This window comes from Pongo abelii, chromosome 11 (assembly GCF_028885655.2).
Source record: "Pongo abelii isolate AG06213 chromosome 11, NHGRI_mPonAbe1-v2.0_pri, whole genome shotgun sequence".
Classification (NCBI taxonomy): Eukaryota; Metazoa; Chordata; class Mammalia; order Primates; family Hominidae; genus Pongo; species Pongo abelii.
This window is the reverse complement of record NC_071996.2, coordinates 66,259,247-66,272,662: the sequence shown is the minus strand read 5'-3', so window position 1 is coordinate 66,272,662 and position 13,416 is coordinate 66,259,247. Positions and strand designations below refer to the sequence as shown.

Genomic DNA, 13,416 nt, shown 5'->3' with positions numbered 1-13,416 from the left:
CACAGAACACTTTCTTAGCCAGTGTCACATTTCATTTGCACAATAACTCTGTGAGATACATAAACAAATACCTAACATTATATAATTTATTACTTCAATTCACATCATATACATGATGAAACAAGTTCAGAGAGGTTAAGTAATTTATGCGTGGTCACCAAAACCCATACCATTTCTCTTGTGTCTTGCCACCTGAGACAGAACCCTATGTGTTTCTTAGAAAAAAAAATCTCAGTAATAAAATACTACATCCTGACTGTGATAGAAAGATCAAGAGAGTAAGAGATACAGGATCTATATTCATCCTTCTCAAAGTATCTTCACCTTCAGTATATTGGAGTACCGTCTATTATTTGACAAGCCCCCAAGTGTACTAATTTTCTCTCCAGGTATGATTCAAGCCCAATAGCTGCATTTAAAATGTCATTGATTTCTAGACACTAATACTCAAAAATGATACACAGCCCAGGTTTCTGGCATTCCATATGACCATCTGCTAGCATGGCGTGGTGCCCATTCACAAGGTAATAAGACAATTTAAGGAGCACACAGATGCCAAGCATTCCAAGCCTTAGAGTGATAACCTGCAAAATAAAGCAAGCAGCTTTTCTTTTTCTACAGTGAGTAGATTCGTCTGAGTCAAAACGTACCAAATCAAAACTTGCATCTATTCCATTAGGGGAGATCACGTTAGTTGACATATTGACATAGGGTAGCAAATACAGAGAAGAAACTGCTGTTACTAGCTCAAACCCTTGACTCATTTCTGTTTATAGGTTACGAAGAGGAATTAAGGTACGATCCTCTAGATTAAAATCCCGGCATTTTAACCTAAGCTCAAAGACAGGCATCTGCCATGGAGGAAGTGAATGTTAGGTGGAAATTCCCAAATGCATTTTCCAATGTTAGGAAGCTTCATACCTTTATTTACTTGTAATCAATCAAATCTACAGTAGCCTGTGGCTCAGACAAACAAGAAGGTTCAAGTGTTGAGACAGGATTGCATTTTCTGCAGATGTAGATATGGTACCTCTATTGACTCATCTGGCTGAGAATATAACAAAGAAGATATGGTAAACACATGTTCTCCTCTGAATCCTAGCAAGCATCTTTTGACTAGAGCTGTTTACATGTTGCCTCACTGGAGACACATGATTCAGTCATTGTTCCTTCACAATAGGCTTTTTATGCCTATATTTGAGTTGTTTAAAAAGTATGAATAGTAAGAAGAGAGGCTAAGGTAAGGTTAAAGAAGAAAAACAGAAGAAGAAATTAGAAGGCAAGGAAAAGAAAAAGGTGAAAAAAATTGACAATATAAATATGTTAATAATGATTCTACAACATTAATTCTTATAGCTAATTGCATACTAATTCTAGAAAAAACTTCATTTGGATATTAATGAAGAAATATGTCTATTTGCTTAATATTTGTTCCTGGAAAAGGACACAGTTTTTTCTCTCCTTCACCTATTTATAGAAACACATATATTCTGGAAAACAATATGGCTGTATATATATTTATTTTTCATGGATAAGTATATACACATATGTATATACAAATATGTTATTAAAAACTACACAACCAGGTGTGGTGGTATGCAACTTTAGTCCCAGTTAATTGAGAGACAGAGGCAGAAAGATCGCTTGAACCCAGGAGTACAAGCCTATAGAGTGTGACGTTCATGCCTGTGAGTAGCAACTGCACTACATCTTGGGCAATATAGCAAGACTCCGTCTCTAAAGAGAAACAAGATCAAAAACCTACATAAACATAGCTCTGTGTACAGACACATTGGAAACCAAAATCCACATTGTAGTAAAATCCTAGTGAATTGTATTTAGTAGGCGGCCACTTATATATAGGAAATGTTCTTTCTTCTAAGCTTAAAAAGAAGGAAATTAAGTGTAAGATGTTTCATAATAAAGCATTATGAGAATATATAAAGGTGTAAATGTGTATAAATATATATTTTTAATAAAGTTGATGTGTCTAATAGAATATGATGGTCCTCATGGTAAACTGAATTTAGTTACATTGCTGAAAAAAATATTTATTTATTGGTTTACAATTCATTCATCAAAAATGTATTCAATGCCTATAATATTCATAAGTAAGTCCTCATCCTCAAGGAATAATAGTTGTAATTATAGCAATATAAATTTGCTTTATTTTTAATCTTTAATTACTTTATTTTAATCTTTCATTCAAGAGATTTAATGAGTATCTACTGTGGGTCAGGAATTGTTTTGGATGCCAATGATGTAATTAAAAAAAATCATTTCTGTCCTTAAGGTGTTTGAAGGGTGAGGTAAGATAGAAACTAGAAAATATACTAATATACAGTGTTTTATGGTGATATAGGGGAGCGCAAGTCATAAAAAAGACAATGCCTTTGTATTCGGTGATTTGTGAAGATTTCACGGGGTGGTTTCTAAGCTATTTCCTTGACACTTGGAGAACCACTGATATTTTTTTCAGAATTAAATATGCATCTGTGTGTGTTGGAGTAAAAAGAGGTTATACTCTGAGAGGTCCAAAGATCATCACATAGGTGATCCCCATCTCCAGCAGCCGTGGAATCCATGACTAGCTATGGATGAGGGCAGATTAAAGGGTGTAGATATCAAAGCAGATAATAATGAGAAAACAGAGTTTCAAAACCAATTATGAAATGCCCTGATAAAAGATAAAATGTTGACATCAGTAGGTCTCTTCATGATGGCCAGATGCATGTTATAGTTCTGTATACCCTGTAGCTATTTATTAAAAGAGGGACAAAAAGATCATGAGAGAAAAGTAAGAGATTAAAAGAAGAGCCATCAAGACAAGGAAGGTCTCCATAAAGAAAGACAGGCTTAGCTATGACTAAAAGTGTTGCTGGGTGTAAGACTATGGAGGATACATCTGTATTCAACTTAGGGCAAGAGAACATCAAGTTTCAGGAAGGAGAGATTATGATTGTTTTACTTGCTTTCAGATAATGGATTCTCTCACTTCTTTTCTTTTCTTTTCCTTTTATTTCTCTTTCTCTCTCTCTCTCTCTCTCTCTCTCTCTCTCTGTCTCTCACATCTATATAGGCATCCATTCATATATCCATACAGGAAAGAAGGAAGGAAAGAAGGAAGGAAGGAAGGAAGATATCCCAAGTATAAATGGATTCAAGCTACTTGGAATTTGGTAAGTGTGATTCTCACTTGAGGGTGAGGTGGTCTAGACCTACGTATGCCACAGGGGAGAAGCAGTCAAACTTAAGTCTGATAAAGAATCATCACAGGTCATGTTAAAAGTAGATTCCAGTATTCTCCTCAAAGATTCTGATTCATTTGGTCTGTAAAAGGATCCTGTAACCTCTCCAGATGAATCTAAAATATAGGGTTGAGACCACACTTTGGGAGATGTTGCCTTAAAAAATGTAAACATCCCTTCCAATGTTATTATTTATCTGCAAGGATTAAGTTCTATAATTCCACTTCATTTTGATGGAGAAAGAGTAATTTCCATTTTTATAAAGCATATTAAAGTTACCAAATATCTTAGAAACACTCTTTGAATATGTATATGTATAATACCTTATATATACATATGTAATTCTGCTTCAATTTTAACCTCACCCTGAATTAATTCCACATTGCATATTGTTATTTTTTGAACAGGACGACTATGGTTTAAGAGAATGTCAGTTTTAGGGAGAAAAGGGAAAAGAAAGTAGGAGAAGGAACAGAAAAACCATCTATGAAAGAAGTCTAAGTCCCCCTCAAGGTTATCATTTTTAGTTTAACCAAAGAAACAAAAGTGAAAACCTAATATTCAAAATTTGGGTGGTTGAGGCTGGCGGATCACTTGAGCCCAGGAGTTTGAGACCAGCCAGGGCAACACGGCAAAACCCAGTCTCTACCAAAATAAAATACAAAAATTAGCCAGGCATAGGAGTGCATGCCTGTAGTCCCAGCTACTTGGGAGGCTGAGGTGAGTGGATCACATGAGCCTGGGTCAAGCCTACAGTGAGCCGAGATAACGCCACTTCACTCCAGCCTGGGTGACAGAGGGAGGTCCTGTCTCAAAAAACAAACAAACAAACAAAAATTAACAAAAAATAAAAAATAAAAAAAATTACATATTTTGAATCACAGCCCAAACCAAGAATAAAAGATTAAATAATAGGCCTTTGGTCTGTGTTCCCTCACCCTCATCAACTTAATAAGAGGTTGACATTTTTTTAAAAAGGTAGTCAAGATCTACCAGTTAAACTGAACAATAAACAGGAACTCTATTGCACCGCCATGTTTCAGCTTGGCTTTACAGGATGAGTGAGTAACTTCAAATCTGATTAGGATGAGAAATTTTGCCTGGACAGGTCTGAAAAGTATTGAGCAATTTCCTAGCCATCATCACACTAATTCTAGGTATGAACATTCTAGAGTGAAGCTCAGTAAAGCAAAAGGACCACTAGAAGTGAGAGGCGCAGGTGCGCTGCATAATAAGAAGTGCAAGGACTTTGCAGCAAGATAGAACTGGGTAGAATTCCTACCTCTACAACTTACTAGATTTCTGTCCTTACTGCAAGCTATCTATCCTCTTTGAGACTCCGTTTCCTTACCTGAAAATTGAGATGATAAGTTTTTCCTCAAAATTGTGTAAAATAAATTAGGTAAAAAGCACACTCAATGGATGACCCACAACAAATTTTAGTTTGCTCATCCATAAAGATTACTTTTAGGATGTTGCAAATACAAACACCTAAATAATCCGCAGAAAGTGGAAAAATCATAATGGAGATGTTTGTTGTTATGTTCAATACTGCTCTTCAACTGAACTATCTTTCAACAATTGGTTCTAAATATTATGCAGGCAAAATGTGTGCGAGCAATTAGTACTTGGTTCTTTTTCTGAGAGGATTTGATATGTTTCTCTCTAAAGATTTTTTTCAATCCCACGGGCTATTATGGTAGGTTAATATAATCATATTTTGAGATATTAACTGATATTTCTTTCCCTGGACATCCCCCGCATTTTCTGTGCATCTATTACCGTGACCATATCAGTCCATATGGAATCATCTTCCAGGGGAGGATTTAAATGGCTAAGGAAAAAGAGTCAAAATCTCAACTTTGAGTTCCATTCAGAAAGACAAATAACTTTGAAAAACAAGAAAAGAAGTACAAAGGATATAGAGATAAAATTGTTTGAAAATGAAAAATTAAAAGCCCTAAGGATGTAGAGCACAGTTTATACCAAAAATAACACTGTTGGAAAGAATAAAGGATAAAGTAAAAGATGATTTTTGAAATACAGAGAAAAGTGAAACAACTCAGAAACAGTCACATACCACATGTTCTCACATATCAGTAGGAGTTAAATAATGTGTACAGATGGACGTAGACTGTAGAATAATATATATTGGAGACTCAGAAGGCTGGGAGGGTTGGGAGGCGGGTGAGGGCTGAAAAAATGACTTAATGGGTACAATGTACACTATCTGAGTGATTGTTACACCAAAAGCCCAGACTTTACAACTATGTAATATATCCATTAACATAACCGCAACTGTACCCCTTAAGTTTATGGTTTTTTAAAGAAAAGGAAAAAAAAATCTCATTCAGATTGGAGTTATGAAAACAAATAGGAGACAGTGGTGGAAGGGAGACTTGGACACAAAGGAGAGGGGAAGAATAGGGCTTAGCCATAAGTATGGGTTGCCCTCTTCCCCATCCTTTCTTTTTAAAGAAGCCTGTGTTAATTATAATGCCACTTGGGAATAGAAACAATGAGTTAGTAAGATGCCTTCAGGATTAGATCTGATGACAGATTCTCTGAGGTCAGACACCGAGCATGGCGTGGAAAAATATCCAAAAGATTATGAAGCTCCTAAGAGGGATGCAGAAAGGCTGAAAGAATTTCATTGGACTAGGATAAACATGCATTCATATCCACGGGACACCCTGACTGGATACATTTTGGATCATACAAGCTGAAGACCCACATGGTAGGACCATGGATACCTACTGCACGTGTATCTGAGACAGAAGTTCAAGCGCCATGCCTGAGCCAAGTGAGTTACACCTCAGTGAAGACAGAATATGGCTGTGAACCACAAGCCTTCTTGTCAAAAACAGGATCTAGAGTACCCATCAAAAGAAGAGAATGGTAAGAGGAGATTCCAAAATTAACTGAATGTGTCTCCAAAGGAGACTGAGAACTGAAAAAAAAAACTGAGAGGACCTTGAACTATCTAGGTTTCTGTTTTGACTGCTAACAGCTACTGGAGAGCTAAAGTTGGTGTCTATATTTTGTTGTCCTCAGATACTCTATTCATTGTGACACATAGCCAACAACAATCTTGTGGAATATTATAATGACAAGAGTAGATATAATACATGTTTAACTATGGCAAACATCAAGGATGCTTCTGTGATAGATGGAAGGGAGAATAAGGAAAGAAAGTTATTATTGCTCTGGCAGAAGAAGTACAAATAGCCTTCATTAAACAAGGGCTGACATGAGCATGCTGTGCAACTGTGTAGCTTTAAGCAGTATAGTTATGGTAATTAAAAGAATGATTTCTATTTTTAAAACAATATTTATAGGTAGATGTTTATTAAAGTTGAAGCCATGTTTCTATACATACATTTTAAATTATTCATGATTTATATGACTCTCCTCCTGTACCTCCTCCTCTTCGTCCTTTCCTTCTAGAAGGTAAACATTGGCAATGGCCCTATAAAAATGATTTGAAGTGAAAGCTGCCATAATTTTTTATCACTGTCTTGTCAATACAGTGATGTGACATTTTATAAGTTTAAGTTCAATATCATCACAGGTAAAGTTAAGTCTTTATTTAAAATTTCCAGAATCAATAACTGAACTTGGTAACATGGCCCAATATTTCACTTCTTTTCTGGTGCAACATTGCCTATACCATATCCTTTCTGCTGCATTTTAAAATATTATTTCTTATCTCCAAGGAGCTAAAAGTGGCTAGCTGGAGTATCAGGAAATACCTTGCTTTTTCCTCTTTAGCTGTTTCTTCTTCAGGTAGACTTAACTCCATTCATTCATTTAGTCATTCAACAATATTTATTGTGTCTACCACATATGCCAGTTCAAATGCTTTATTATTTTAATTTTTTGAAAGTTTATGTTGAAATATTTATTTTACTATTATATGTGGCCAGATCCTCTATGATTTGCTTAAATTGGCAGCATTTAAACATTTTAATCAATTTTGAGAGTAATAGTTTCCACATCCCAAGGTCCTGATTGCTTCTGAAATGATGGGCTCATAGCTATGCTATGAGCCACTGAAACATGCAAAGTAGGTTCTCAAAATTAAGATATAAATTAGATTATTAAAAAAACTCAGAGCTAGACAGTGGGCTAAAAAGTATTATGAGTATTCTGATAGGCTCTATTTGTTACTCAGATACAGGTTGAATGGTACAATCATTTTAATTGTGTGGTGCAACAATTCCAGAGGGTACCATTCACAACAACCATGGTAAAAATGGAATTCCTGGTATTATGCATAATAATGATTCTACACAGCCATTCTACAAACTCCACCACTACCACTTCCATCACCTCTGTCCCTTCTTTCTTCAAATATATTTGTGTGCTTATTAATAGGTGATCCCTTTCCCAGTGTTCATCAGGCCAGTCTTGGTGGTCTCACTCCCCTTGCCATCACAGTTCAAAAATGTGACCCAACAAGGGTGAGAATAAATCCCCTGATGGCTTCTGGACAATGGTTTCCCTTACAAAAAAAGAGACATGGAGCAAGACAACACTCCTCTTCTTCCGTTGGATGTAGTCTTGTCTCATGTGATGTTTGAAGCTGTTGCACCCATAATGTGGAGTAAAAATCACCAAAATATTCAAGATAGTAGAAAAGAAACCCAGGAACTTCCCTACCCATATATTTTTACTGAGAGATAATAAACCCCTTAATTCTTGAGCTACTGTTAGTTTCTCCTTCTCTTACTTGCAACCAAAAACATCCTTAATGAAAGTCATGAATTTGGCTACTGCATTTATGAGTATGGAAATGAAAAAGAATTTTGTTACTTCTTGTCATATCTTCTGACCAGAAAATACAAAATGAAACAAAACAAATCCAACCTTCTGGTGTTTCCACCAGTCTCACTATGAGACTGCAAGTCACTGCCTCTTGGTTTACAAAGGACATAATTAACATTTGGTGTTTACCAGTTGTTTTGGGGAGGTGGAGAAACAGTAGTAAATAAATTAACTTGGTTTTTAAAAATTAATTGGCTGTGATACTTGGGAGATCAGAATATAGTATGGACTCCTAAAACACAGTTGATCCACTTGGTAATTCTATGTGGATCTAGGGATTTATTTTTCTGTACCTGTATAACTGCCTTTCTCAATACCTGAGGCTGTCTTCACCTCTCTTTACCCAGATAGTTGGAAATCTGATTGTTGTGAGTATGACACCTGTGCGTATGACTCCACATGGGAAAAAAAAAGATAATATTTAGAAACTGCAGCCAGGTTTCTCACAGGTGATACAGCCCAGACCTTGTCACTTTTGGAAATGATAATAATAAACACACTCGAAGCAGGGCACTTATTTTTATTTATTTCATAATTTCAACTTTCATTTTAGATTCAGGAGCTACATGTGCAGGTTTGTTACATAGTTATATTTCGTGATGCTGAGGTTTGGGATGCAAGTGATGCTGTCACCCAGGTAGTGAGCCTAGTCCCTAACATTTAGTTTTTCAACCTTGCCCCTTTCCCGTCCTCCTCCTCTTATAGTCCCCTGCGTCTATTATTGCTATATTTATGTCCATGAGTTCCCCATGTTTAGCTCCTACTTATAACTGACTACATATAGTATTTGGTTTTCTGTTCAGCAGGGCATGTTAGATAGCAGACAGATTGTACTTAAATATGCCTTTTTCTGATTACCTGTAAATCTATGCTAATGGGCATGGACGCCTAACACTCCAATCTATTTGTATGTTTAATTTAGGTTGAGAGTCATTATTCCTATCTGTTGCCAACTAACAGGAAAGAGTACAAAAAAGGAGAACTTTTCAGTTATAAGGCTCAAGTCAACCAACATCAGGTCACTTGATAATGGTAGACCTGGCAGGGGTCCAAGGCAGGGGATCCTTCATAGATATTGTGGATGTCTTCACTCCTGTGATGGCTGTGAACTATGGTGGAGCATGTATGTATCAGCAAGAAGGAGAGAAGAAAAGCATCAAAAAAGAGAAAGTGAATGGATATTACTTTCTTGGAAAGAAACACAGTATTTAGTGTTCTCAAAAGGAGAATTTTATTTTTCTTCTTTTAAATAATAATAAAAAGAAAACCCACATGGCTTGTGGCCTGAAGGAGAGAAGCACAGGGACAAGGCTGCTTTTGTACTCTATTAAGGTTGAGATTAAAGTCCCTACTGATAAACTGAACATTCTTTAAAAGTGACCAGAAGCAAACAGTGTCTGTTTGCTGCTACTTTATTACAAAGACACCACTGAGAATAGCTAAGAATATACTATTTGATCTTTAACAGGTTGACCAAATGATTGCAGTTGGCTCCAGTACATGAGATGCTTTCTGCAAATTATTGTTTCTAGTTATAAACCTTTATAATATCTCAGAATGAATTATGTATGTATTTCATGTTTTCTTTTCTGTTATCATCCTTGATGTTCTCATTTCAAGTTTCACCCTAGCCTCCTAATAATGCAATATTGAGGCCATTCAGACACTAATTATGCCTCCGTGGCTTTTTTGAAATGACTAAATCAGCATCAGTTCTATAATTATCATTAGCAAGTTTGTATCAGTGGCTCACATCACTTGAAAAGCTCAACTTAAATGATTTGTGAATGTACTCATCTAATACATTGAACACTCTCTATAGATACAAACAGGTGCTTGCATATTGCTTTATGTAAAATGGAAAGTCTGTACATGCATATTGTATGAAATACATTTTCAATTCAATATTAAAATATTATTTCCACACTTGAAATATTAAGCTATGTAGAGACACCCAAGATACCTGTGCTTTAAAAGCTCAGTTGGGGTGAGCAGTGTAAGGAAATAGAAAACTATTACTCACACTTACGGCTAGACCTGATGTCTTCCTCATTTTCAGAATGTTCAAATAGGAATCTGGCAAGGATGATTGACAGGAAGAAGTATCCAAATGCAATTCCTCTGTATTTTCATTGTTTCTGTTCTTGAATTATTGATATTGCCAGTAGTCATTTGCCATGAAAACAAATCAAAATACGTATGGTAAGCACTTACTTGAATGCAACACTTTTACATGTTAAAAAATATTTACAGTACACCATGCTTATAATTTAACAAAATGGCAAACTAGTAGGGAGAATAACTATAGCAAAAAAAAAAAAAAAAAAGACCATGGTACAAATTATAATCTTAATTCTGTGACTCAATGTATAAATGTTGTATGAGAAAATATTACAGGAGAAGAGAACAGCTACCGAGAGGAGAAACCGTGAAGATTTCTTTGTATCTCTTAGAAAGGAAAAGACTCAACTTAAATAGGGAAAACCTGATAAGAATTTATGAATTTAGGTCTCTTTAGGAATAGTGGAACATATATGAAAAGCTAAGCCATTGTACTTCCCAGTGGCAATCGCTTTATATATGTATACACACACACACATGCAAACACACACATATATATATATGGTTTTTTTCACACTACCTATTACTAGATCCTTGTTTGTAAAAAAAAAAAAAAAAAAAAAAAAAAAAAGAAAGAAAGAAAGAAAAAAACTTGTGCCAGGCTGTAGTATTTTATGACCTACATTATTACTCTCTGGGTGGTGAAATGATGGTGCCAAACTAATTATTGCTTTGTCTAATTTTAAATCCAGGTCTACGGAGATTAACAGCTTGCACATTAATTCAAAGCACCAACAGCCCACCTAACCTAATGCCGTTTGAAATGAATTAAAAGCCCTGTTTAGGAAACTTTAATATACTTTAAATGAAGGAAATGTGCATCTATATTTTTATTTGGTTTACAAAAACCAAATTCACTTTGCTTATTTTGCTTGTTCAAACATACTCCAGGGAGGAACTTTCCTTATCTTCAGGCATTACTTCTCTTAAAAATGAAATATCTTCTAAGCTTGAAAGCATGGTGTGAGTGGAACTAATTGTAAAGTGGGGGTGGTAGTGGGGAGAGAGAGGCAGAGTGAGTAGAAAGACCATGTTCAGGTAGAGGGAAAAAATCAGTTCCAATGTATTGTCCCTTTTTATATCTTTGACATTAAATGAATGCCTTTAAACACACTGACATTTTGTAATATTACAAAATGAACGTGCAGAATTGAGCAATCAATACAAACAGACCATCTATAAAAAAGGCAAGGAAGCATATCACCAAACCTACAAGAAGGATTCACCGTTTGGGGGACCAGAAAATGCTAGACCACTGCAATAACTTCCCTCCTGGTCTCCCCATTTTCAGTTCTTTTAGCTCTATCTTCTTAAAGCAGGGTTCAGCCCACATAAATCTCTTCATTACAAACCTTCCAGCACTTTCTGTTAACTGCCTACTGAAATGAAAACCTCTCAGGCTGGGACTCAGTGAAGTTCCTCTGCAATACTTCCCCAATTCTCATTTCCATCCTTATTTCCCATTCTGTGCCTGTGGAAAGCAAAGGGTCAACTAAACTAGATTATATGCTATTTTGGGCAAATACTTCTACAGTTTCCTTTCAATTTGTCTTTGCTCATGTCTATCTCCTCTATTTGTCAACTCATTAATTTCCCCAGTAAGCATGTATTTTGAATTATCCCAATTAATTTAGGCATGGAGGAAAAACAAAGATGGAAGTTAAAACAATTGCCTGCCCTCAAGAAGCTCGAAATCTAATGCAGGAGTGAAACACATGAACACCTTTAAAATGATGTGAGGGTACAAAGAGAGAAAGAGAAATAGAGTCTGAACAGGGGAAAGATACTTAAGCGCCTCTAGGAAGGTTGGGGTGTGGGTTGGAGGAGCTAAGTGCTGAGCGTCTTAAGGGAGTTCGCCCACAGAAGCAGAGAGGAAAAGTCAATTCAGGCAGGGGGCACACTGTCAGGCAAGGCATAGAGAGGAAAAACAGCACAGCTTATGCAAACTATAAGTGGTCTGTTTTATTGGTGCATAACAATTGCTATGAGAAGGCCAAGTGTGGTGGCTCACTTCTGCAATCCCAGCACTTTGGGAGGCCAAATCAGGAGGATCACTGCAGTCTAGAAGTTTGAAACCACCTTGGGCAACAGAGTGATATCTGTTCTCTGCAACAAATAAAAATTTCCATAAAAAAAAAGAATAGATTGCTGTGACAAAGTCTAGAAAAACTGTCCTGTCCTTCACAAAAGAACTCACAATTTCCTCTAGACAGAACTCCTTTATAACTGCACTTTCTAACATTCACTTTGGGCTATATTTATCTGGCTTCATCCATAAAATGTTAATATCACTTTTCTTCAAATCCTCTGCAATTTGTAGTGTAGTACTTTTAATCATGTTAAGCATCGAATACTTTCTAAATGAAATTGAGAACCATGCAAAATCAGGCAAAAGTTCCAGCAAATATACACACACTATAAATATATGTGAATTTAAAAATATAATACTCAGGTTAACAGAAGAAAGCAAAACATCTTAAGTGAACCCATCACAGGATTTTCCAGTTTGTCTCTACTGTAGAGCTAGATCGCTGAGGAGATGTATGAACCACACTAATATCATTTGACAGTACCTGCATTTGAGTGTCATTCTGAGCAAATTGAGTAAATTTACTCAATGAGGTCAAGATCTTCACTAGCTTTTGTGGTTTTTTTTTCTTTCTTTTTTTCTTTTTTTTAGGGGAAAGGGTGGTACATAAGGACTTCTTAGTAATCTTAAACTGCAATTTTATGGACGCATTAAAAAATTATCTTGTCACTAATTTGCATTATTGTAAGAACTACCTCAGAGTTTTGTGAGTAATATGAAAGAAAAAGTCTAGTTTCATAAACAGCTACTAAGTTCTAGAATGTGTTTTGAAACCCAGGAGTTTGGAAGACTATATTATTAGTTTAATGTTTTATTAAAATATTTAACATTTAAGTTCAAAACTAAAAAACAATATTTGAAAAATTAAATTGAATTGCGTTTAGCATTTTATGAAAAACTATACATCATAGCCCTCCAAACTTCTTTCCTTAAAGCATCTCGTGACCTACATCTCCCTCATCTTTTCTACCCACTGTCTACCTTCTGCCTCCGCTGATTTTTTTTCCTTTCCTTTCCTCTCCCATCACTTAGGTAAAGCACATCTCTGTGTCCAGCCTAGCTCATATTTTCCTTAGTCCAGTGCAGACAAGTCTATGGTCATTTGCAAAATCACATTCAATACCACTTTGC

General features: G+C 35.8%; 1 long non-coding RNA gene across 1 annotated transcript; it reads left to right on the top strand.

The window, feature by feature from the left end:
* The first annotated feature begins 1,209 nt into the window (after positions 1–1,209).
* On the top strand, positions 1,210–11,234 carry LOC129058014 (uncharacterized). The gene is made up of 3 exons (XR_008522823.2): positions 1,210–1,296; positions 3,080–3,179; positions 10,889–11,234. It is a non-coding gene; the product is annotated as an uncharacterized LOC129058014 (long non-coding RNA).
* The last annotated feature ends 2,182 nt before the right edge of the window (positions 11,235–13,416 follow it).